At 38.8% G+C, this 26,593-nt stretch overlaps 1 protein-coding gene across 4 annotated transcripts in view; it reads right to left on the reverse strand.

The window, feature by feature from the left end:
- The window catches only part of MED27 (mediator complex subunit 27), a 156,050-nt gene that overhangs the window by 117,818 nt on the left and 11,639 nt on the right, over positions 1-26,593 (reverse strand). The gene's annotated exons all lie outside the window — the stretch shown is intronic.

Genomic DNA, 26,593 nt, shown 5'->3' on the forward strand with positions numbered 1-26,593 from the left:
AAAAGTGGTAGCAAGAGTAGAAAATTAGGGACAGACACACAAACACACACACACACACACCCCTAATGTAGACACCCTTCAGTCCCTCAGTGCTGTCATTAAGGGCTACAATAGTGGCAGTAGTAACCTAAAATGACTATCACCTGGCTTAATGGTACTTTTCTGCAAAAACCAACAGAAATGTCAGCAGTAATTGAAAATCTTTCAGATGCAAAAGAAACTATAAGGAGTTTAGCCTTCCTTATAGTTCAGTTAAGTGTTTACTACCACATGTTAGGAGTAACTTTTATCTTAGTCTTTGCCTCTCAGTAGCCATGATGTCAGGAAGAGAATCAACAAATTATAAAGTCAAATCTGCTCCCAAGAAATCTGGTCTGTGCAGGAACAATGAAGGACCAGCCATCATTTTCAGTGCCAACCCCTCCTTGAAAAGGTTGTATTCAGTAGGATTAGGACAGCCTTCTCTCCCCTTATTCTTTGTAGTAACCATGAAAAGTAATAGCCATAAATGGAAGGCATATACCAAGGGGCTATTTTCTCCAGGGTTCAAACAGCATCAGGCTTGTTTCACCAAAAATTGACTGAAGGAGCTGTCCTAACCATAATTTCACACAGATGTGGAGGCAACTGAAACTGGGACATCCTACCTTTTGCATAAATCCTGAAATATCTCTGGCTTTAAAGACAATTGCCCAGAATTTAGCTGAAAAGTGGCGTCATCAAGAGGCGTCGCCCCCGAATTTCTGCAGCATTTCGGCGGCGACACCTCTTGATGATGATGCTTGCTGCCAAGTGACATCATTGAGAGGAGTCGCCGCCGAAATGCCGCAGAAATTCGGCGACATTTAGGCGGATGCTCCACTGCCGGCGAGGATGCGGGTGCATTTAGCACTTCCAATTCTATGTAAAAGTAATCAAGAAATGAAATGATCAAGAGAGGCAAAGAACATAACAGTACGAGACACTACTATAATTGTGAATTTATTTCCAGAACATACAAGTATTCAGGCTTTTTGGAAGATAATGGCTATCCCACCATAATTTTGTGCAAATAAATTAATTTATATGCCTGGCACTAGTAGTTTTCCCTCATTGATTCTCCATCATGCAGAATGCCTATGAACATCAACTATTTAGACATACTTTTAGCTCAGCTTTAGATGAGAAGAGTCTTCTGAGCATACAATGCATAGTGAAGGCTCAAAACCATGGAGATGGCACAGACTGCAACTGGGCAGCATTAGCACACTGTGGGTTTTGTAATTTGTTTTTAATTCTGGCAGACTTATTTAATTGGATGGATCACAAACAACATTTGCTGAGGAACATTTCCAACTGCATTCTGGAGCAGACAAGCAGCTGACTAGTTTCAGATGTAAGTAACGTTCCAGTCCTTGAGAACCTAAGCAGATACAATGGGCTTTTTCAATGCCAAGAGCAAGAGCATGCACACACGAGCAGAAGATTGATTCCATGACACATGTGAAATGAGGTCAAACTATTTTCATTTTTGAAAATTTTGAATTTCTCAGGTCACCATAACTGAATGCCAAACATTTAAAAATTCTCAAAAAACTTAAATCTGTAACCTTTGGGAAAGGCTAAATCATTGGAATATCTTCTGGCCAAAGGGATACCTAAAAATTAATGCATAAAAGTTCCTAATAATGGCACCATGGATGAAAATATAGGTTTAGAAGCAAGCATGAGACCCTTTTTCCCCTCTGCAGCCCCGATAAGATTAAAAAAAAATGGTGTAAATGAGGGGAATAGTATTTGACTTGGATGGAGGAAGTGAATGCAGCCTCCTTATCCGCATCCCGTACCAGCTGAAACATGAAGCATCAGAGTGGCCACAGAAGACTAAGACGTATTGTCTTCTCAGAAAAAAAAAAAGACAGCTTTTTAAAAAATCTGCAGGGAGAAGGAAGGATGATCTAGTGATTAGAACACTAGCATAGATCTTATGAAATTCAGGTTCAACTCCCTGTTCAGACAGACTTCCTGTGTGACCTTGTGCAAGTCATAGTCTTTTTATGCCTCAAATTCCCATTTGTGAAATGGGGATAATATTTCACGTTGCCCTATGAAGTAGAGAGGATAAATACATTAAAGGTTGTGACGTGCTCAGGTATTGTCAGCTGGCTCTGGGCATGGTAATATAGCAACCCAATGAGCTCGACTGGGCACAATAAACCCTCACTAAGTGACTGCGCTTCCTGATTGGACAGAGGGGCCAAGAGATCCCTATTTAAGCCTGGCAGCAACTGGAGCACAGTTGCTTAACGTGTTCTACACCCACAGCTGTGCCAGCCCTGCTATCTGTCCAGCCCTTGCTTGTTCTGATCCAGTCCTAGTCCCTGCCTACCTCGGACTTCTGATTCCTAACTCCCGAGTCTCACCAGTGGCTTATCTCCTGACCACGACTCCAGCTCAGTCCTCTAATTCTGCTCCACTCACCTGCTCCAGCCACTAGGTCACACCATCTACACTTCCGTGTGACACAGATATTATGGTAATAGGAGCCACATAAGAGAGAGAGAGAGAGAGAGAGAGAGAGAGAGAGAGAGAGAGAGAGAGAGAGAGAGAAAGGAAGCCACCACAGATGTAGGCAAGCTTTTCTCCAAACAATGGTTAAGTATGCAATTCTCACATCACTACACCAACATCCATTAGACAAGACAACAATCTTCCTTTAGCAGAAGAAAGTATTAAAATTGTGGGGAAAAAGGAGAGATTTTATTCCCCATCTTCCACAACAGTATGGAAAATTTGGATGCCACACTCAGGACTAAAATAGGACTACCTTCTTTAAACAGTTAGATATAGTTTATTCACACTCTATCATTAGAGGAAACATTACTTGTCAACATGTCCCTTTACAAAGCTGCAGCAATTTATGAATAGAAAGTTCCACTTCAACTCAAGCCAGATTTTACAGACAGATGAAGGAAGTTAATCTGGTTAAAAGTGAACAAATATTCTAGCATATGAATGCAGAGTGGTGAGGGATGTCAGTCAGAAGCTGCTACAATTCAAAATACAAAAGAATAAATTCCTAAGTTTCTAAAGTACACCTCTACCCCGATATAAGGGGACTCGATATAACATGAATTCGGATATAACGCAGTAAAGAAGTGCTCGGGGGGGGGCAGGGATGCGCACTCCGGTGGATCAAAGCAAGTTCGATATAATGCAGTTTCACCTATAATGTAGTAAGATTTTTTGGCTCCCAAGGACAGCGTTATATCAGGGTACAGGTGTACCATGATGAAATACTATCTGTATTTTGCTACAGATTTAAAATGAACAACAGAGTAGCCATCTGGAATGAATCTATGTTAAAATACACTCAATTGGTACAGGAACCATCAGTACTCATTTTTAGTTTGCAATAAAAATGCATATACCACTAAAGCAGAAAGTATTTTATTTTCCACTAGTCATGGGGAAAAAAAAATAAATCAACAATGTTTTGTTCCTGAAAGAGTATCAATCAAATGGGGAAAAAATGAAATCAAATTAATCATAAACAAGATGCTTTCAAAATACGACTCACTTCTTCTGGACTTAAACTTCTTGTACAGTGTACCAACCAAAGAATTAAAACAGATCCTACACAGTAATTACCAGCAAACATATTCATAGGGCTTGGTCGGCAATGACAGCTGCCACTGGTTATCATTCTTCTCAAGAATGCAAATGATTAAGAAAGATTAAATAACTACTTTGGTTAAATACACTTGATAATGAGTTTCTTTCCTTTCTGTATAGGGTGTTTCACGCTGGCAGCTAATGGATCTTGCATTAAATTGTTTTAATTCAAAAACACCACCATCTGTTGTTTGAATTACCAAACTTAAGAAAGGAGGCAAGCTAAAGAAAGGAGTGAAGGGAAGATGATGGAAGAAAGAGTATAGCTTTATATATACGGAGCATTCGTTTAATGTTATATTCCTTCTTTCAATTTCTTATTTTGAAAAAGGTTTGCAAATAGATCTCCAACCAACACAGAAACATTAATTTACAATCAGAAAATTTCTTGTAGTCTGGAAACTTAGTGAAGCTATAAATGCACTCAGTGGTATGTTCTAGCTTTTAAGTTAGTGTAAAACAATGTCTCTGTAATATATTGGTCAGCGTAACATACAACACAGTTTGTAAGAAAAGAGTAACCACATTCCCACCCTTTAAAAACTGTCAGTTTTGACAAACAGCTTTTAAGTGAAAATGGCCCTCCACCAGGGATTTAAAAAAATTGTAAAAACACACTGCAAGAACAAAAACTGGTCTTTCAAAGTAGTGCTTGGATTTATCAGTCACAAGGAAATCCCAAAGGACCTTCTGCCACTCTGATTTGATCATGCAAGCCTCTGTGAAGACCTTGCCGGGTCCATTATTTAAAAATATATAGTCTTTCCACATTTACTGCAAAGTGTGGCAAACATGAGATATTTTTCAGATTTCATTGTGGCTGACACAGCAAAACACACAAAGAAGTTAGAAGGCCATCAGAGCAACGCAAAATTCGCTTTGAAAGGCCACTTCAAAGAAGTGTCCCCTCAGTCCATTCAAGTACATACTTCTACTACTACTACTACTGTATGTCAGTGTCAATTTTAAAAGATCACTAATGTTTTGGGTAAGGACACAGCGAAAGTTGTACACTGCCTCAGAATTCACCAAAAAGAAAAGCAGACAATGAAATAAGCAAGGGTTGTAATGTTTCTATGTCATATTATATATTTACATATACTACGTATGCACAAAATGAGAGTACAAACAGGATCAGAGGACAAAACATACTTTATGAAAGGAGAACTATGCAGCTATTTTAGAAAAAAACTGGTAAGTGACAAAGGATTTGATCATAGCAGCCTCGAGACCCTAGAGAGGTGGTTAAACTAGGAGTAGAATACTAGAAATCCTACTTAATCCCTCTACCTATGTCCTACTTTGCTAATTCCTCTGCAGGGCAATCCCACACAAGGCTTCCATCATTTGTGCTTCTAGTTAACTACCCAACATTCTTAAAGTGGCACCAACAGCAGCAGAATCAAGATAACTTTAATCCAGGAGCAAAAGCAAGCTGTTAATTTCTTCTATTCATTATTACTACTATATTTTCAACCTGAAGTTACCTCACATACATTCAGTGGAGGAGGAGGGAAATTAAAATAAAAATAAGAAACACCAAGAACTTTACAAAAATTGAAATCTAAGTTATGACTTTTAACTCTGAGGCTGGCAGTGCTGCAGCCTGAATGGAACATAGCCATGACCCCTGAAAAACCTGTCATTAATGTTCTCCTTCTTTGCTGCTTTTCTCTGCAGGTGCAAAAGCCAGTGACTAGAGACTGGACACCCACCTGCAGTCACGTCTGGTGCCAGCCCAGTTGGGCACCAAGCCCAAAGGGAGGGGCAAGGATGGGGAGAAGGTCCAATCCAGGGGAACGCTGAGTATCAGGAGAGTCACTATCTGAAGGGCATCTGGTATTCAAATGCTCAAAGCAAGTGAAAAGAAAAGCCTGGAATCTCAGGGCTACCAACAGAAGTTCTTCCCTCCTGCTGAAGATAAGTACTGGAACAAGCAAAGCCCTTTATATAGGGACAATGACTTCTCCAAAAGCTTTGTCTGCACCTGCTAGAAACAAGAATACATTACCTACAGTCTGGGATGTGAGAGAAAAAGAACCCCCAAACAATAAAAAGGGTGTGGAATTATTTAAAAAAAATTGAATTAACTCCATTTTAACTAACTCCAATCTGTTTTTGTCCTATCCAGAGTCAGCCACCAGCAGTGGTTCAAAGTTGCTGAAGTCATACTGTGTTGTTATACTCTACAGCAGTGGTTCTCAAACTTCATTGCACCGCGACCCCCTTGTGACAACAAAATTACTACACAACCCCAGGAGGGGGGGGACCGAAGTCTGAGCCCGCTCGCACCCCATCACAGTGGGCAGGGGGGCCAAAGACCAAGGGCTTCAATCCCAGGAAGGGGGCCTGTAACCTGATCCCCGCAGCCCAGGGCTGAAGCCCTCAGGCTTCCGCCCTGCATGGTGAGGCTCAGGCTTCAGCCCCCGGCCCCAACAAGTGTAAGCCAGCCCTGGCGATCTCATTAAAACGGGGTACCGACCCACTTTGGGGTCATAACTCACAGTTTGAGATCTGCTGCTCTACACACAATCATAGTATCGTAGGACTGGAAGGGACCTAAAGAGGTCATCTGGTCCAGTCCCCACAAGGCAACATCACTAATTCCTACTAATGATTGGGAAAATCATTGTGAATTACCAACGGCTTGTCTACTCGGGAAATTCATATGCAGCAAGCTAGAATGTGAATTTACTGGACACTAGCAACTCCACACCAACTGCCTGCGTCGACACTCTCACTGCATACTAAAAGTGCCCTTGTGCGCTTTAGTTTAATACACTTTAAAATGTACTAAACTAAACCACCCAAAGTCACTTTTAGTGCACAGTACGAGTGTCCACACAGGGAATAAGTACAGAGCAGCTAGTGACCTGTAAATCCACACCCTGGTTGGATGCACACTAACTTTCCCGTGCAGACAAGCTCTAAATTTGCAAGTTAGCACATAAGTAAACCAATAAGCTTAAAAGGATATGGCAAATAAAAGTGTATTTTGTTCAATTATGTATAAAACTGTACTAAGGATACCATAATATAGCCTCCAAAAATACACTATAGGGTAACAGTTTGAGTAAGAGACTTCATTAGAGCACTCCCTCTACCATTGAGAAATTAAGCAACACTCTTCTGGTGAAAATGATTCTATGTACTGACTAACAAAAGGTAAAATTAGTGAGGTACTACTTCAGTATGACTGACAGCACTCAATGTAAACCATCATCAGATCATACACACTGTCTGAGAGTTAGTAATTGTATCTGATATTTAAATGGACATTGTCAACTTTAAATTTTATCAATTTTAAAATAAGCAAGAAGTAGATCTATACCTGTCCAAAGACATTTGCCAAATTTTGTAGTTTTAAAATCTCATTTTTCAATTTAAAATGTTATTCTCTCCCCGCTGCGGAATGAAAGACCCACACAGAGGAACTCAGTTTAATTCATACAGCAGAAATAGTGAAACAGACGACATACAAGTACAAAATATGCCAAGTTACAAAATACTAATGAAAAAATATATTTTTCTTTAACATCTTTCAGTTACAGAAATCATAGTAATAGGTTAAAAAATCTGATAAGACTGTGATTTATTTATTTAAAACTTGAAAGCGTCTCTAAATTTCAGTTTGGACAGTGAACCTAAATTCAGTTTCTTCCCATCAAACCCTTTACCATTTTAGGACTCCTTTTGCTGTTTCACTAGACTAATTATATTAAACTATTTTCTCAGTCCTGCAATATCTGTTTTTCTTTGCATCTACTGAAAGGAGCAATGGCTATCTGCAGTGGTGAAGCAGTTGTTTCATTCTTGATGGTTGCAACAAAAACAAGGAATTTATTCAGAGCTGTATACAGATGTGGTTGTCTTTTAAATAGAAACGTGATCCTGAAACACCATGCTTACAAAACTTCACATTCCAAAGCAGGTTGATCTTTATAGACAACTACAGAATACTAAACTGTCACATAAACCACCACTAATAAGCTATGCTTTTGATTCCCTGCAACCAAAAAGTCTCCACCTGCCAAAGATGGTCATGCAGTCTCTCCCCTCCATCTGTTCTGCAGCAACACACTTCAAATGGCCAAAATCAGCAGGCTTCTGAATTTGTCAACTCCAGCAACTGTAAGGATGAGTTAACAAAAACATTGAGCCTGCATCCTTCCTCACACATTCCCCCGCAAAAGAGAGTTGTAATCTTCATTTCTGCAGTGTTGTCGAATCCTCTCATCCACCTTAAGTTCTCTAAAAGACAGCTAATTGTGACTCCAAGTCACTAACTGGTTCCCTTATTTATAAGAGGAAAAAAGTGTGTTGACTTGTGCTCTTTAAGCACTGATACTCCAGCTGAGTAAATTAAGAGATATACCGTGAAAAGCAAATTGCACCAAAGGAAGGTACATAGCCAAGTAAGGCACAGTAGCAATTTTATATCTTCTTCAATCTTTCTGAAATGTGATTAAGCTTGACCTTTAAATCTACTGGATCAACCACTCAATTCTGCTGAAAAAGTCATGAATGTGATGTAAGACCATGCCCTGTATAAGGCACAACCTTCAATGGCTTCAATGGCCTACCCACTTTATTTCACTGGAAAAGTTACCAAGATTTGTCTCAACTGATTTTACTTGTAAGAAAAACACAACATCAAAACTGCAGCATCAGCAGACACTAAAGGTCTTAGCTTCTTGTAGGATGAATGCAATATCAATAGTTATTAGGCTGTATTCATACAAGGTAAACAAGAGGGATGGAGAGAAGATGCTAGTAATCCAACTTAATCCTAAAGCAGCCCCAAATCAGGTTCTTTAGACTGTGGGGAAAAAAATCAAGGAAAAAAAACCCTTTAAATATTCCTGAGACTTTGCTGGGCAAAATGCTGGATCATAATAGTCTGACGTTTACAGAAAAAGAAAGGACACACAAATAAGTTAATGATTCCAGAGAAAATAGATCAAGAAGTCAAGCACCTCCTTCCCTTTCTCCCTAAACACATAAGCACTTGAGAGGGGGCAATACTGAGGTATTTTGTGGATATATAATTTAATCTGTGACACTATCTCACAGTAGAAATTCTTGCAAAGTCTGAGTTTTTGTTTTTTAAATGTACTCTGCATCTTCTGCGCATATATTTTCCCTTATAATGCATACTACAAAAGGCAATTCCAGTTCACACTAATGTTTTATTCCATAATTCTAGAATACAGTGTCTTGCCACGCTCAGGGGTGTGTTTTTTCACATCCCTGAGCGAGAAAGTTCCAGCGCTGTAAAGTGCCAGTGTAGATAAGCCCCAAGTTGGAACCATCATGTTGTAAGCCACAGGAGACCCTGCAAATCTGATCAGCTCTGTGAACTATTTAATGACTACACAGGGCTTTAGAGGATACGCCAGGTAAACTAGCTATAACAGGATGACTGGATGTTGAAAGGGAGATGGGTCCAGCCCCACCTTTGACACACTTAGCTCACCTCCCCAGGTGAAGTAAACTAGCAAAGTCACATGACAGGCAGGGCGCATGGCTAAATCAGGCCTTCTTGGAAGGGGAAAGATAAAAAACAGATGCCTGTGGACAGGCAGGAAGGAAAGACTCCAGTTAGAAAACTTTGGTTGCTGGTTGACAGAGAGCAGAGCGAGATTCAAAAAGCAGAAGGGCTGCATAAACGTCTCTATGCAGAAACTATTCCTAGCTCCCAGGCAGAAGGCCTTGGGAGTGCAAGCCTGCTAGAATGGCTGGAGCAAAGAGAGTAAGTCTGCTAGAGGAAAGCCTCAGCAGAAACAAGACTAAGAACACAGCATGAAGTGTTGTGAGCCAGCTAGGAAAGGCTGATGGAAAAGGCTTATGTTTCCTTGTAAACTTTGTTAATAAACCCAGACCCCAAAGAAGTGGCATTACTCAACACATGAAATCCTTTGTTCAAGCTACTGGAGAGCCCAAAAGGGGGAAACTGAGGCAACAACTAGCTCAAAGCCAGACTGGGTAAGCAGCACGGCTATACTAGCCAACTCACTCCAAATGCCATAAGCCAAATTTAAGACACATTCTATGAAATTCTGGAAATGCACTGCTCTGAATAAAACTGAACCATAAGGCAGGCCAGGAAACTTGTTAGACCTCAACAGGTTGACAACTGCAGAGAAAACCCTAAATAGAATATATCAAAGCATATGAGTAGGACAATGAAGGTTAGAATAAAAATCTAACTACTGTGAAATGCAGAATGATTTTTTTTTTTTAAAAGGAGCAATGAAACCTCAACAGGAAGGCAAAAAAAATCCCCCTCAAGGTTGAATGTATCAGTAGAAGAACAATGTTTTTTAAAATATATCACACTTATTTGATCTAAGTTAAAAAGTGACATTTCCTCTAAATGGGTTGTTCTTTTAATGCAAGGAAAAGCCAACTTCTGAAATACTGCTATAGTTGAGAATGTCATCATTTCCATCATAAAACTGTTTTTCAGAGATTAGTAGCAGCTGTTTCAAACTGAATTAGACTAAAACGGGAAACAAGCTGTCAAGACCCAACAAATTGATTCAGCTGTTTTTATTGTAATGGTCAGCCAAAAACACAAATATAGTAACATTCTACTATTTCAGACTCCGACAACTTCAAAGAACCTCTTAAAAAAAGAAAAGTTCTGTTAGCATAGATTTATTGCTTTGGGTTCTTAGGATGGGGGGAAAATGTCAAATTGTGCATATCAGGGATTCTCAAATGTTTTCATACCTTAGAAAGCTTAAGACAGAAACCCTCTTGATGACTGTCTCTCCTAGATATTTCACCTTACCTGTAGCAGCTATAGGTATAATGTAATGTGTGTGGCTGACAAGATACAACCTAGGACAGCATGTGTGTGCTGTCTCTTTTCCTCTTCTTGTGTGTAGGATTATAAAAGAGTAAAGCTCTTCAGGGCAGGAAATGTGTGCATGCACACGCATCAGGAAATATTTGCACCATTGATATCAATGAGACTTCATATGCAAAAGTAAAACTCTATGTTCAGAAAAGTAAAAAGCACAGTACAGCTGCAGTTGCATATTATGTGATCACACATCTATGAAAAGTTTAATATGTATTTAAATTAAATTAAAATATAAAGAGAGACATGTCTAGATAGGACTAAAGTAATGCTACGTCTATACTACTGTCTCCCTATGCCACCAGAAGAGAGTTCTCCTGTCAGCATAAACAAACAACCTTCAGTGAGCAGAGGTAGCTATGTCCACAGGAGAATGCCTCTCACCAACATAGCTTTGTCCACACCAGTGCTTTTGTCGGTGAAACTTATGTTGGTCAAGGGGCGAGGGGGTGTTTTCTTTCCACATCTCTGACCTATAAAAGTTTTACTGACAAAAAATGTAGACATAGCCTAACTATGATAAAAGCAAAGAAATTCACAAACGTGGCTGCCATTCAACCCTTAATTGATTCATTTGCATCATTTGCATCTGTATACCTGACAGCATAGAGCGGCTACACCAGAGATCTTACAGCAGTGCAGCTGCATCGGTACAGCTGTGCCACGGTAAGGTCTCTACAGTAGACATAGCCTAATTCTACCCAATAAAGTATCTTAGTTATTTTGTCAGATAGTCAATGTACAAACTTTTGAAGACGACAACAGTCACCTGGATAAGGCCAAATAATTCTTAGGGGTATCAAACATACATACATAGTTTGGGGGATGGGGTTAAAGTAAGAAATTAAAAAAAAACAAACACCATGCTGACACCAAGCGAGTAAGTACAATGATGTGAGATTTATACTTTGTGTTCATTGAGAATAAGCTTCTATGCCAGGGGCAGGCAACCTGCGGCACGCAAGCTGATTTTCAGTGGCACTCACACTGCCTGGGTCCTGGCCACCAGGCCGGGGGGCTCTGCATTTTAATTTAATTTTAAATGAAGCTTCTTAAACATTTTAAAAACCTTATTTACTTTACATATAACAATAGTTTAGTTACATATTATAGACTTACAGAAAGAGACCTTCTAAAAATGTTAAAATGTATTACTGGCATGCAAAATCTTAAATTAGAGTGAATAAATTAAGACTCGGCACACCACTTCTGAAAGGCTGCCGACCCCTGTTCTATGCCTTAATGAATCAGTGAACAGATGAGATATAACTGTTCTCACTTAGTTTCACAAGTTCTTTATAGAAACAGCCCTTTGTTTAATAAGCACAAAGTAATCACTGATGCTCCTCTCACTTCTTGCCAGGAGATACATTTTGCAAACACAAAATAAAGCTATCCACAAATTCTTTCCAAAAAGTCACTTACCTGATCTTATTTGTAAATGAAGAGTAGATAAATCAATTTTTAGTTCTCCCAAACACATTGACAAAGCAAAATGACGGAAGAATTCTTCTGACAACCTAGCTACTGCCTCTCAGGATTACCTTCCGCAAACAGGAGAACCCCTGCTGTCAACTAGGTAGTGTCGACACTGAAGTGCTACAGTTGAGCACCTGCACTGGTGCAGCTGTGCCGCTATAGCATTTCAAATGTAGACAAGCCCAAAGACTTGCAAACGTTAACCAAAACACTACAGACGCAGTTTTTGTTTTGGCTGCAGACTACATTAAAAAAGACTGAAGCAAAGATTAAATATTGATATAGGATGTAGGTCAATTTCTGATGAAAATCATTACTTTTATTTATTTCAGGAATGTATGTGGTGCTCATCAATGTCGTATCAAGGCATACTATGGATGGATGGATGGAGATACTGACCAACCTTTGTGGAAAAGCCTGGTCAAAGAGAATCATCCTACAGTGTTTTCCTAAACTGGCCAGTTTCTTGGGTAAATTTCTGGAAGAAGATATTTAAATGTCTTACCTTTTCTCAATCAAAGCGGTCATATATGCAGAGCACACAAGTTACACCAAATGTTAGGACATAGCATTCGAAGTACTGGAGATGTTTAAAATATTGTAATAAGCATAAATTAGAAAATTACCAATAAGCTAATAGGTAAAAGTACCATCAATTTATTCATTACACTGTACCGGCTTATTTCATGAGTTGTTTAGAACTGTAAGAGAGTAATATTTGACTGGTGAGCTTATTTCATTCCTGCTAAATATAATTAGCCAGTAGTGATTTGGTATGACTGTCTTCTACCATTAATGTACATGCAGTACAATAACAGCTTTAAGCATTCCATCTACAGCCTAATGTCATCAAGCAAGATTTCAGTCAGAGTTCACCTTGCAAAGGGGTTAATGACAGGAAGACAAATTATTGATCTCTTCAGGATGCTTCAGGAGTCTGCAAAACTTGTTACTTTTATAACAGGTCAAATAATGGCCAAGAAACAGTACCTGGAAGAATGAGTCATCTTAAAGGTCTTTATTAAACCTACTTTTATTACTGAAGAAGAAGATTTTACCAGAGCATGCTATAACTGCACTAATGTCACTGACAAAAGATTTTGTTTATGTCTCTTGTTTCTTCCAAATGGAAACCATTTAAAATTAGACAGGATAAAGCACTAGAGTATCCTGCATTGGCAGGGAAATTGACTATATGCCCTAATAGGTTGTGTCCATCTCTAAATTGTAGGATTTTATAATTTATTCAAGCACAAACTCTCCCATGCTCACTTGAAAGCAAGAGCTTATGCAAAAGTAAGTATAACCACTGTAATGCAAAGATTTAGGATTCAAGTAGTTCTGAATAAGATGTTTACATTTTTACCATTCTGAGTTTACCAGTCCCTTATCCTCTTCTTTAAGCCACAAGAGGTGTACTGTGACACCAGTTATGCTGCAATGAAAGCTAAGAAACTTCTCTCTGACCAAAATACCCTGACAATCGGTCATAAAATGATAATTCTGATGTTCTGCAATTGTCACTCCCATACTTAGAGCACTGACTTTCACCATGCCTCCAGTCTCAACTGGACCAAGACACAAGACTACAACCATAGAGAAAAATCAAGCCTCTGTCTCCCAAGAGACAGTACCCTGCACTACAAGTCAAGTCAGCTCTTCGTTTTTTATGAAAGAAGAAGAGTAACACCTGTCCACAAATCTTGATAACTCTTGTAAAGAAATATATAATGAATACGGCTGTTGATTAATTGCAGTTAACTCACGCGATTAACTCAAAAAAATTAATCACGATTCATCACAGTTTTAATCGCACAGTTAAACAATACTACACCAATTGAATTTTTTAAAAATATTTTGGGATGTTTTTGTACATTTTCAAATATATTGATTTAAATTACAACACAGAATGCTAAGTGTACACTGCTCACTTTATATTATTTTTATTACAAATATTTGCACTGTAAAAATGATAAAAGAAATAGTATTTTTCAATTCACCTCATACAATATTGTAATACAATCTCTATCGTAAAAGTGCAACTTACAAATGTAGATTTATTTATTTTTTTGGTTACATAAATGCACTCAAAAACAAAACAATGCAAAACTTTAGAGCCTACAAGTCCATTCAGTCCTACTTCTTGGTCAGCCAGTCACTAAGGCAAACAAGTTTGTTTACATTTACGGAAGATACTGCTGTTGGTTTCTTTTTACAATGTCATCTGAAAATGAGAACAGCCATTCACATGGGAATTTTGTAGCCAGCACTGCAAGGCACTTACGTGCCAGATATGCTAAACATTCGTATATGCCTTCATGCTCTGGCCACCATTCCAGAGGACACGCTTCCATGCTGATGACACTTGTTAAAAAAACTAATGCATTAATTAAATTTGTGACTGAACTTCTTGGGGGAGAATAGTATGTCTCCTGCTCTGCTTTACCAGCATTCTGCCATATATTTCATGTTATAGCAGTCTCAGATGACGACTCAGCACACGTTGTTCATTTTAAGAACACTTTCATTGCAGATTTGACAAAAGGCAAAGAAGGTAACAATGTGAGATTTCTAAAGATGGCAACTGCATTCGACCTGTAAGGGAACATCCTTCCCCCCGACCCCCCCGTCTCGTTGGATAGAGCTTTGCAACTGTTTATATGGGATCTTGTCTTGTCACCAAAGCCTTTTGGAGGTTGCTGTCACTGGTCGGATACTGTACCAGGGCCTTGATTGAAATAGTAAACTGTCAGTCCCTGCTGCAGAGCCCTGCCATTGATATAAGCATCTGTGATTTTAACATATAATATTGCAACAATTATATGCTTTTAGTTTTATTAGTTTACAGGCCATGCAAGCTAAATAAATGCAAAATAAAAGTCATGGTTTTAGTTCTCAAAGAAACTTGTTTATCTGCATACTGTGGCACTGGGTGTGGAAAAACTAGATATGAGGAAAGCGGGGTATGGAACACTGACAAAAGAGGAACTAGGAGGGGGACAAGGGGTCACTCAAGTGCCAGCTCAGTTTTAAGCAAAATATAGCATGATAATTATTGCTTGCTTACCGTAACTGCAAGGTGGAGTTACAGAATGACCAGCTCACTCACTGCCAAAATGCATGATAGGTGTTAAAATAGCTTGCTGATTTGCAATATTTACCAGAAAAGGGCAAATAACTTGTGTAATCAATATGACATTTTGTGGTTTTAACCTTTATAAGCATGGTGAAAATTGTAAAAGGCAGAGCAGCCTACCTCTTGCATGGGGTTATGCTGTCTCTCCCTGTATACATACTTGTAATCTTGTTTTATCAATAAAGGTGCCTCAGGCTGTCTGATCCAAATCAACTGGGTAGTGGTCTTTTCCACAACAGACCCAAAGTTTAAGAATCTGAAGTGCCTTCCAAAATCTCAGAGGGATGAGATGTGGAGCATGCTTTCAGAAGTCTTAAAAGAGCAACACTCTGATGCAGAAACTACTGCACCCCAACCACCAAAAAAGAAAATCAATCTTTTGCTGGTGGCATCTGACTCAGATGATGAAAGTGAACACGTGTCAGTCTGCACTGCTTTGGATCGTTATCGAACAGAACCCTTCATTAGCATGGATGCACTCTAGAATGGTGGTTGAAGCATGAAGGGACATATGAATCTGTAAAACATCTGGCACATAAATATCTTGCGACACCAGCTACAACAGTGCCATGTGAGCACCTGTTCTCACTTTCAGGTGACATTGTAAACAAGAAGTGGGCAGCATTATCTCCTGCAAATGTAAACAAACATGTTTGCCTGAGTGACTGACTGACTGAACAAGAAGTAGGGCTGAGTGGACTTGTAGGCTCTAAAGTTTTACATTTTTTATACATATTTCTACATTTGCAAGTCCAACTTTCATGACAAAGAGATTGCACTACAGTACTTGTATGAGGTGAATTGAAATATACAATTTTTTGTTTACAGTGCAAATATCTGTAATCAAAACTAAATAAAGTGAGCACTGTACACATTGTATTCTCTGTTGTAATTGAAATCAATATATTTTAAAAAGTAGAAAACATCCAAATATATTTAAATAAATGGTATTCTATTATTTAATCGCACGACAAATTTTTTTAATAGCGCAACAGTTCTAATAATGAACTGTGTTAGATAAATGTATATTAAATAAAGTTAAAGTATATTATATATTTAATAGTGTTATACGAAAATGTAAAATGGCACTTTTCTGCTTTCTGTATGTATGCATCTTGCTCACACAGCTTTTAAATCTTTGCTAAAACAATTTCAAAAGGTTGTAAAAATCAGAAAGCTGGTTTGTGTGTGTTATCCATAGTAGATTCTTGGTCTGTGTAGGTAACAAGGCAAAGCAAACCAGACAATGTGTGATTTATTAGCCACGTGAAGAGCTCTCTAGTAAGACAGACTAGGGAGGAGGGATTCTGGCTGATCAGAACTAGCCAACCAGCAACTACAAAACCACAAGAAGCAGATAAGAATAAGACAATTTTTGTAAAAAATAATGAAATACATGAAAGCAATGGAAAGACAGCTGGACTGAATCAGGAGGATCATAATTGTTATAAAAAGATAAAGAAGAAGATACCAGATAGAGTTTTAGCAGGATAAGGTATAAAGCAGGGATCGGCAACCTTTCAGACGTGGTGTGCCGAATCTTCATTTATTCACTCTAATTTAAGGTTTCACGTGCCAGTAATACATTGTAACATTTTTAGAAGGTCTCTTTCTATAAGTCTATAATATATAACTAAACTATTGTTGTATGTAAAGTAAATAAGGCTCTTAAAATGTTTAAGATGCTTCATTTAAAATTAAATTAAAATGCAGAGCTCCGATGGACTGGTGGCAAAGACCCAGGCAGTGTGCCACTGAAAATCGGCTTGTGTGATGCCTTCGGCACCCGTGCCATAGGTTGCCTACCCCTGGTATAAAGCATGTGTGTTTAATAAAGTGAGAGGTGGCGCAATGCAGGACCTTCATCAGATTGGACCAGCATCAATCTGATGATTATAAAAAACAGCCAACCTCCACCCGAGGAATGGGTAACTAATCATTACGCTATCCTGCTCTATCTGCTTTATTTAAGCTTCATGCTTAATTAAGGTGGTAATATATTGTCCTAAAATTTCTTATTAAAGCTTTAAACTAGTTTAAGTTTAGTAATTGGTATAGCCTGTGCTTTTCACCCAACACACTAGATTGCAAGGTTAAAAATTTGTAAAATCCAGACTTCATGTGTCGCTGACTGCTGGACTACCAACTTATACATCCCTTGACCAGGCTCCAGCCCTAGAGGGTCACAGGGTCCACCTGCTACAATGGAAGACTGTGGTGGGCTGACGCTGGGAGGGAATACCCCAAAACATTTCAAGGCTGGGAGGGGAAGAGCATACTGTGGAAAGGAAGAGTTTGGTCCCAAGGGCCCCCTATGTGGCTCTCTTTGCTGTGCCTGCTCTGAAACAGTAGCTCCCTGCAACCACCACCACACTTCAAGAGAGAAGCTGGGTAGCTGCTCTATGGTCAACAACTGCGGTTGTGAGTGCAGGCTCCAGTGGCTGGACAGGAAGCTTCCCAGGTCCTTCAGTGTTTTGCTTCAACCTATGCTCCAAGCCACCATTTACATGGTCATGGGGCTGCTGCCTGTGTCAGGCCTGGGAGATCTTGAGGCTGAGGCACGACCACTGACTGCTTTCTAGGTACTCTCCTGCTTGGGAAACTGAAGAGGATCTTGGGTTTCCACAGAACAGGCAGGGATCTCCACCCAGGCCCTCCATTGGTGGTGAGATGCAGAGCGGCAGTTTGTAGCTTTCCCTCTCTTAGACTTCTCTGCCATGCAGCACTCCATGTGAGTCAACAGGGGACACAGAGTCCCAGTGACTATTGGGAGAAAGGAAATCCTCTGTTGATAAAGAGCCAGGGGATTTTTCCCCTGCTCCCTCCTCTCCTCCCCCACCCTCGCCCCGAAACAGGGAGGAGCTGCTCTGCCTGCCTGCAGCTGAAGAGAGAGGCAAAAAACTGTCAGTTTCTCAGAGGTAGGCCCATGCCTTCTGTGACACTGACTAACAAGTTTGACCTGCCTGCAAGGGTGCACAGAACAAGAGAGACTCCAACGTCATGGATCTGTGGACCTACTTACAAATAATAAATATCTACAAAGTTTGTTTTCTTGAGATAAAGATCTTGTTTATTTGAAACTGTTGTCTTGTACAAAGGGATGTGTGTCCTGTTTGAGAAAACACTCTTGTTGACTTGTTTTTGTTCAAATAGTTCCTGGATTTACAAGCTACCATTCATAGTACGTTTACAACTTGCAATTAAAATTCCTATCCAGTATTCTGTACATAGCATGAATCATAAAAAACTACTAACACTTATATTAGTCTCTTTTATGCGATGTTTTGAAATATGTGTAAGTAATAAAGCAGCATTCCAGTGTCTGTGTAAACATGCTTGGTGATAATAAATATGGTTTTATGGGTGTCAGCATCCTCTGACACTTCTGGTGCTTACCATTGGCTGACAGAAAGCAGACATTTTAGACGAATTTCCTTAATTAGCTTGAACATATTGTTTAATTAAATAAGTAACCAAAAACATAAGCATGGGAGCTATTATAATCTCCAAGTTTTGTATGGATGAAAGTAATACAGTAAAGAAGCAGGCAAGTTTGTAATAACCTAAAATTATACAAATAAAGTAATTTTAATAATAGCCATATTTGCATCAGCATTGAACTTTACCCCTTACATATTAATTCCACTAACAGGAACCAGACATGGCAAGGTTAAGTGACTTGCCCAAGGTACACAGTGAGTCACCAACAGTGCTAGGAACAACAGCAGCAGGATCAGATCCCAGGAATTCTGTTTCAGACTCTTCACTTAACCCCCACACAACAATGTCCTGCAGTTATACGTTGTCACCTTCTATAAATATTTGTCTTCATTTTTTTACAGCCCCAATGTGATACGTGGAAGAGCAAGATGCCATACAAATCACAATTCTGTAAAAGTGCATGACTCAATTTAGTTCAAATTTTGTTAACACAAATTAAATTAAGGCACTTTAACCAGATGTATGGAATGATTACACTATGTAAATCAAAGCAGAGGTAAAAAGAACGAGTGGTCTCACTGGCTTATCTACAGCATAATTCGACCACCCAAAAATGAACTGTTCATACAGCTCTTGTAAAGGAATAAGAAAAGAAGAGAGGAATAAGAATTGGAGGGGATGGGGAAGAGGAGGAGTGTTTTGATGAGCACAGCAACATCAATCATATTCACCCTGAGAGGTGCTAACAGCTAGGACATTAATACTTAGAGACATATGAAACAACACTCATCAGAAAATAAAGGTATTTCAAACCATTTAACAATTCACAGCCACCTGTCAGCTGTTGGGGTTTATGATGCACTGTATATTAGTGTATCACTTCTCATAATTATGAAAAGTGAGAGTTGTACTGTTTCTGGCATTATTTTAATCATAGCCCTGAAAAATACTACAGCATTACAGAAGACACAAGGCACAACGATAGAACACCACGTACACAAGCACAGTATAACTGTGGGCTGTATCAGATTTTATAAAGCATTCTAACAACTTGAAATAGGGAGTGCATCTTCTAGCTGCACATATGAGGCACCATTCTCACCAACAGCACCCTAATGCAAATGATTAAAATAATTCCTGCTGGGAAAGAAAATGTAAAAATCAAATGATTACACATTTAAAAAAAAACAGAATTATCAAAGCAGACATGGACCAAGGATTCCTAGTTAATTCTCTTGCATCTCTATAATAACAGAACAGCTCATCTTCACCACACTCTTATACAAGTATAATGAATCAATACTTAATGTACCAAGAAATGCATACGCATATCCTGTGATCTGTACACGGGATTAAATTTGGCACAGCACTGCTACTCTGTGGTAAAATTCCAACAGTCCCCCACTACCCATAGCATCTTTACAAGGGTGCCAGCAGGAGCAGAGTAAAAATGATAATTTTATTCTGCTCCTGTGGCCAGCATTGCAAAGTCACCACCACAAGTGTGATCCTCCAATGTTGGCAAGGGAGGATTTACAGTAACATTGAGGGGGAGAAAGAGAATAGAGGAGGTGAGGGAGGCCAAAACTGAAGGATAAAACAGGCTGAGGTGGCGGCAGTGCATCCAACCAGGGCCATGTCTACGCTCCTGATGCTACAGCAGCACAGCTACAGGACTGTAGCTATGTCCCCGAAGTACCATAGTGTAGGCACTTCCTATAGCTATGGAAGAGATTTTTCCATCACTATAGGCAATCCTTTTCAAGTAGCAGCAGCTAGGTCAATGGCAGCATTCCTCTTTCAACACAGTCTTGTCTGTTAGAATACAGATATTCAGGCCTGTCTGCAAAGGCCTATACTTTAAGAATTTAGGTGTATTCTTATCACTTAGCTAGTTATAGAGGTATAAAAGAAAATCAAAATCACTGTCTGTGTAATGGCCTTCTCTTACTGTGACAGGCTAAGATGTAGTTAGGCAGCCATAAGCTGGGAAGTGTATGCTCACACTCTCACATTCCAAACTAGTCACATTGAAATAAGGTGCTATTGGGCTATTAGGAATACAATCCTGATATTCCTATTACCTCCAGAGAAAGGGAAGAGCCTAGAAGATGTAAAAGAAAACTTAGTTTAATAGCATCCTGTCTGGCAAGAACTCACTTATCAATAGACACAGCTGGAAAACCCTTATGTCTGTATAGATGTAGTTGTAAAATACTCACTTCTGTATTGTTTTGTATGTTTATTTGCATGCTCTCTGTCTGGTTCTGTGATTGTTTCTGTCTGCTGTATAATTAATTTTGTTGGGCATAAACCAACGAATGGGGTGGAATATAATTGGTTAAATAACCATGTTGCAGTATGTTAGGATTGGTTAGTTAAATTTCAGTAAAATGATTGGTTAAGAAATAGCTAAGCAAAAAGCAGGTTTTACCATATAGTCTGCAGTCAATCAGAAAGGAGAGGGAATGGGAACAGGGACTGGGGATGGGGGAATTGGGATCATGTTTTGCTAAACGGGGAATGGGAACAGGGACACAGGCAAGGCTCTATAGTGTCAGTGCTGGGAAGGGGGACACTAAGGAAGGAAACTGGAATCATGCTTGCTGGAAGTTCACCCCAATAAACATCGAATTGTTTGCACCTTTGGACTTCGGGTATTGTTGCTCTCTGTTCACGTGAGAAGGACCAGGGAAGTGAGAGGGTGAAGGAATAAGCCCCCTAACAATGTCTATACCAGAAGTTAGGTTAGAATAGCTACAGTGCTCAGTGCATAGCTACGTCAATCTACATTTTAAGTGTACGCCAAGCCTAAGTATTGTTCATTAGACCAGCAAGGATGAGACAGGCTAGGAAGGTGGCATGCTTGGCCCTTAGGAGAGCCTCATTACTCCATAGCAACTTCTTAAATGTGGGGTTTATGAGCTCCATAAGAATCCATGCGCAGTTCTCGTCTGCCAAAGGGAGTTTCGCTAAGATGTATGCCTTTTTTGTTTTAATTGGGGAAATGGGGGAGTTGGAATTTGAAGAAATCACATCACATCATACAAGCATACATCCTCTACCTTAAAAAGGTAGGGCTAGTACGCAAACAAAAAGATGGGGAATAAGCAATGGGGAGAAGAGGGAAGACAATCATATAAAACTCTAAAAGCAACAGAGAGGAAGGAAGGAGAAAACAAAAAGGAAAAATGCTGAATTAAAAGAGGAGAAAAGTGAGGAGGTTCATTTAGGGGCAAGGGGAAAGTGGATGAGAATTATGGTCTTCTAGTTTCTTTCAATTCCTAGTGCTATTACTGCAGTTAGTCCTGCTGAGGGCTCAATTCTGCACCACTTGAGTAAGTGGGAGTTTTGTTGGTAACACAAATATACAGAAAGTAACTTCCAACTACAACCACATTTTTTGTTTTTTAACTTCTTCTTAGAGTTTAAAGAGAATCTTCCACCTTCACAGACAGAAGTGGAAACGTTGCTGACAGAGAAGAACATAGGAACGGTCACACTAGATCAGACCAACAGTACCTCTAATCCAGTATTCTTTCTCCAACTGAGGCTGACACCGGAAGATTCAGAGGAAGATGTAAGAAGGCCCACAATGAAAGCCAGACTCTACAGGAGATTTCTTCCTACTCTGAAGCAGTTGGGGGTGTCTAATTCCCTTTAAGCATGAGGGTTTATATTCCTTATACATTTTAATTCTATCTAATGTAACGGTGAATGTTATTATCCATGTAAGTGGGTAATGTGGAAAAAATGGCACTTTACACAAAACGCAAGAAATTCAGACTCATTTTCAAATTAAACATTTAACACTAATGTTGTTATAAATATTGTACTCAAGTTTTTTGATAAATGCTAGAATTTTAATTTCTAAACCAGTGTTGTTGCTGTAACATTCTCTCTTTCTCATGCACACATCTGTTGAACAAATACACCTCTACATTGACATAATGCAACCTGATATAACATGAATTTGAATAGAATGTGGTAAAGCAGTGCTCCAGGGGGGCGGGTCTGCGCACTCAGACAGATCAAAGCAAGTTTGATATAATGCGGTTTCACCTATAACATGGTAAGACTTTTTGGCTCCTGAGGACAGCATTAGATCAGGGTAGAGGTGTACTATGGATCTTCTGTGAAGGATCAATACGGTGCTTATCTGAGATACACCTTTATATTTAAAGGATAATTTGTGAATAAATTACCCTCTGAGGTTAACAGGATAGTTAGACTAGATAAATTAATCAAAGAACAAGTTGTACCGGCAAGAACCCTCAAAGACTCACCATTTTTCTTAAGGCCATGCTGCAGTCAGCCCTGAAAAAGCATCTTAGAGAACACAAAATATGAGCTAGCAGGTTCCTGTGTGCAGAGGAAAAGCACAGTGGTGTACACAGTACAAAAGCATGATATCTGTGGGACATCAAGGTGTCTACTGAACTGAAACAATAGATTCTATAATCCAGAATACATTAAACTCACCATAAGAGGATATGAGAACCTTAATGTTAAAAAAACAAATCGCCAGGAAGGCCAGGCAGTTCTGAGTTATAGCTGCTATTAACTCACCCTCATTATGCCTAAACATTGCAACATAGGTGGTCCCTCTGCAGCGGACACTCCCAGAATAACTGGTTGATGAGACCTGGACTAGGTGATTCCTATTTTGTGAAACACAAAATATTTACACCTAGTCAAATATTTAGCTCATACAGATTAAACAAAATTCTCCTGTGATTTTAACCAATGCTGTGAATCCCATTGTCCTGCAATGCTCAGAGATAAAAAGCTCATTTAAGAAGTTTCTTGGTTTTGTAACTAGTCTCCTTCTGGGAATTTTCATTACAATGCACTATCCTGCTGAGCAGGTGCCTGCACGAATACTTCTGCGCACTTTTCCAACAGTAGCCACTATGTATCTCAATGTTCATGTGAAGTTAGGAATTTCTTTCCCTTTAAATTTGTTTCCGTTTGTTTTAAATGATTTATCAGATGTCAGAGAATGATATTTTGTAGTTATATATACACTCCAGAGCGGATTGTCTCAGTGCTTTAGAGGGACGAATTAAGCCTCAGTGCCAATGAAGTAGGTAAGTGACAGGATCCCAAAGAGATTAAGTGATTTGCTCAAGATCACACAGCAAGTCAGAAGCAGAGTCAGGAGGCGAACACAGGAGACCTGACTTCCAATCTCCTGTATCAATCACTAAAAATGATCCTTCACCAAAAATAGATGGGCATAACTGATTTAGTCCTACTCTTCCTACATGCCTCTTTCTTCCCCAATTGCTGCTTTAGCAAGTGTTTTTTCTAGGAAGAGTAAATACTACACTATACTCAGCAATTTCCAGCTTTCCCCAATTTCCAGCTTCCCCCTCCACCTCCAACACCCTCTTGAATGATCATCACAGTAATTTTTCAAATAATTTTCTCACTTTTATAAAAATCCCTTAGAATCTTGGTGACCCTTTAGCCAATTATTTTTCCTCCTCCAGTGACATTTTTATTATTGCAAAGTTATTGACAATTTCTGGCATAAACACATTTTATCTGATGGTCTTCCCTCCATGTTACCCACTAAGACTGAAATCAGCAAGAGAATTTATGCTCCACCAGAATTTTGCCACTCCTCTGCTGGTCACTGAGTCAAATCTAGGAATAATAGCACTAACATCCTCCTGGCAGAACACAAAGGAACAATACCTATGGCAGTTGGATGGGATAAGGTAATCATCTCTTCCTTAAACCTTTCAAAGTCAGAATATTCAGAAAATTGAATTCAGAAGACTAAAGGCATTTCACCAAAACATTTGCCTAAAATTGTAAAGAATTAGAAACCTAGAAGGGCATTTTTCAAGCTGCCAGACAAATGAAGAAGATTAGTGACTAACTGGATAATACTTGGCATCTATATAGTGTCTTCTGCACAAGGATTTCAATGCACTTTACACACATTTAAACTCAAAACTCCCCCAGGAAGTTGGCTAAATATTATTATATAATTTTATACTTGAGAAGGCTGAGGCCCAGAGATTTTGGTGACATGTCCAAGGTACAAAAAAAATTAGTAAGCAAGGCAGTAATGGAATCCAAGGGCCCAAACTCCTGGTCTATGTCTTAACCATAAGATCCTACCAACGGAAGTGTTTAAGATCTATTGGTGTTATTGTCAACTGTTCCTCCACTGACTGAAGTATCAATTCCAAGGTTTGATCATTTAAAATCTTTCCCCTAAACAGGCACTTTTCTGCTCATCAAATATGTCAAGAGTCAAAAATCTACTAATGATATTACCATTTGTATCCTGAACAGCAAAGATAGCTCTTCAAGAGTAACCTTCAGAAGCACTGGACTTCAGCAATTAGTTCCCAGACAGTCAAGCTATCATAATAAAGTTTCCTCAATATGCCAGGCACATGTATCACCCAGCTGATGTTACAATAGGTTTGAAAGGAAAATGTTTCCCCTTTGGATGAATGAAATCTCTATGGAGAAAGCTGGATCTCCCATAACAGCATGTCAAAACATTACAATCCTGCATTTTTATAGGATGAAGTCCCTAAAGTACAACATCTTGGCTATATGCCAGTTTCCAAAGAACTGCCAACATAATAATTCAGTTACATTGCCCATACTACTGTAAAACTGCATTAAATTCAAAATGTTTGAGTGCATCCAGCAATTAAAATTAATGTTCCTTGGAATGAGTGCTTCACTTTACAATCAAGAAGAAAAAAAAATTACCTCAACAGTGTTCCTCTAGTATTAGGGTTAACATTTAATGGCATTTTATTGTCATTAAGCCCAATATTTGTGTCTCATCGATAGTAAGCTACCAAGGACAGCCTAACAAGTCTGGACTATCTCTATAAGGCTCTATTGATTTTCTTTTTGAGGCATGCAACTAACACAATCTACACAAATAATTTACAAAGAAACAAGGTAATTTAATAAACAGAAAAGGAATATGTAATCTCTCTTTTCTCAAGTGATAAAATCATTTTAACTCATTAATGGTTATTAACACTAAAGTTAGATATTTACATTTCTGTAAAATACTATGGATAAAATAATGTAAGCATTTTAGAAAGAAAATCATCAAATAAATATTAAACCTACAACATGTCAATAGTTTCTCAAGTCCAATATGCAGATTAACAGTAATACTTTCGATCTTGGCTCAATTTAACTTCACACTCTGTATTAGAGAATCTGGTGTTTTAAAATGAATTCCTAATAATTTGCACTTGCACACCACCCTTTATTTAAGGATCTTATAATGCTTTATACATACCAATTACATCTCAAGGTCTAGTAGCTATAATCTTCCTTATACAGATGGTTAAACTGAGCAATTAAATAATCTGCCTTAAATCATGCAGACAGTCAGTGGCAGATTTCAGAACTCTGATTTCAAGTCACTTGTTCTAACTACTACATAATATTGCCTCCCCAAGTATATCATTAACAGAATTCTCTAATGCTATCTTGATTCTGTTCTAACTACCACCATCACCACCCATCCTTGTACATGTCACAAGAATGAAAATTTGGAAGCATCACTTTAGGCATAATAAAAAATGCATCACATAACCACTGTAGAATAGGCTAGTGCTTTATTTCTGTGTTTTAATTCAAAGTGAAATATGTAATTATTCTCTTGAATATATGCTATGTTTCTTTCAAAAATTTCACACCACACACACTGCTGTATGCAACATCCACTGAAAGTCTGAAAATTCAACTTTTTTCCCTGCTGAAAGTGTTTACAAGACTTTGTTCTGGTTTATGCACTAGGAATTTTGTTACTAGCAAGATTAATTTTAACAACTCCAGGAACAATGTTTAAGTCTGCTGCTACAGAGCAGCCATACCATTTTAAGACCACCAGGAATAGGGGTTGATGGGGGTTAGTTAGACATAGTGCCTCTCCATACTCCTTTCAAAGCAGCAGAAATTCTCTACCAGATGATTAATTTTAAAAAGGTCAAACCTTGGGCATTAACTACTTGAAA

The sequence above is a fragment of the Gopherus evgoodei genome, chromosome 16 (genome assembly GCF_007399415.2).
Source record: "Gopherus evgoodei ecotype Sinaloan lineage chromosome 16, rGopEvg1_v1.p, whole genome shotgun sequence".
Classification (NCBI taxonomy): domain Eukaryota; kingdom Metazoa; phylum Chordata; order Testudines; family Testudinidae; genus Gopherus; species Gopherus evgoodei.